Source organism: Ursus maritimus, unplaced genomic scaffold (genome assembly GCF_017311325.1).
Source record: "Ursus maritimus isolate PB19 unplaced genomic scaffold, ASM1731132v1 scaffold_16, whole genome shotgun sequence".
NCBI lineage: Eukaryota > Metazoa > Chordata > Mammalia > Carnivora > Ursidae > Ursus > Ursus maritimus.
The window spans coordinates 11,852,137-11,853,114 of record NW_024424008.1 but is presented as its reverse complement, the minus strand read 5'-3'; the positions used below and the strand labels follow the sequence as shown (position 1 = coordinate 11,853,114).

At 38.0% G+C, this 978-nt stretch overlaps 1 protein-coding gene across 4 annotated transcripts in view; it reads left to right on the top strand.

Annotated features, from left to right (window-relative positions):
- The window catches only part of PAK1 (p21 (RAC1) activated kinase 1), a 151,018-nt gene that overhangs the window by 103,141 nt on the left and 46,899 nt on the right, over positions 1-978 (top strand). The window lies entirely within an intron of this gene.

Genomic DNA, 978 nt, shown 5'->3' with positions numbered 1-978 from the left:
GCTGAGCAGGGAGTCATCCGATGCAGGGCTTGATCCCAGGACCCTGGTATCAGGACTGAGCTGAAGGCAGACGCTTAACCAACTGAGCCACCCAGGCACCCCTGGCACAGTTTATTTTTAATGCCGTCTCTCTCCTTTTCCTGTTTCCCTTCTCATACTATTGATTCTGAGAATACTACTTCAGTTTGGATGCTTGCACATGAATTATCTCATTGATCCTCATGACGGCCTGGGGGGTTGGTACGGCAGGGACTATTATCCCCATTTCACAGACTTGGAGAAATTAATTACGCTTAGAGAAACTGAGGGACTTACTCAGGGTGAATCAACTGATATGTGATGGAATTATATTTAAAGTATATCCTGAATTAATTTCTCCAGGGTACAGCTGGTTATTCAGGTTTTTTTTTAAAGAATATATTGTCACAGCTTGTGGGTTCATGATTTGTCATAGGATCAAAGAAGCTGTACCTGACACTTTCTTATATGGTGGAATTGAGATCTTGGACATTCTCTGGACTTGGTTCTTGGTGAGGAATATGTTGGATTTGGTAGAATATTTCTCCTTAATACCATTAGTGTTGAACTGGCTAAGTCAGTTTCTTCTTAAGTCTGTACGAATTAAAGTTTAAAACCAAACACAGTATTTGGCTTTTAAACTTATTTTCTTGCTGACATCTCCATTGAGTCTGTGTTTCATATTTTATTAGGTATAAGATATCATTAATTGTAAGCTGCACCATTATTTTATATACCACTAAAGAAGAAAAGTGGCCAATTAAACTATGAAATGCCTTTGATTGTAGGACTCTTGTCTCTTTCAGAGATGTTAATGTGAAAAAATTTACATTTCAAAATCAGTGAAATGTGCTAATTGCCTCATTGAGGAAGCTTATGTCTATTCTTAGAAATAAGACCCTGCCTTAAGTTAGACTTGACATGATTAATGCTTCTCTTCCTAAGCCTGTTTTTCTTTCC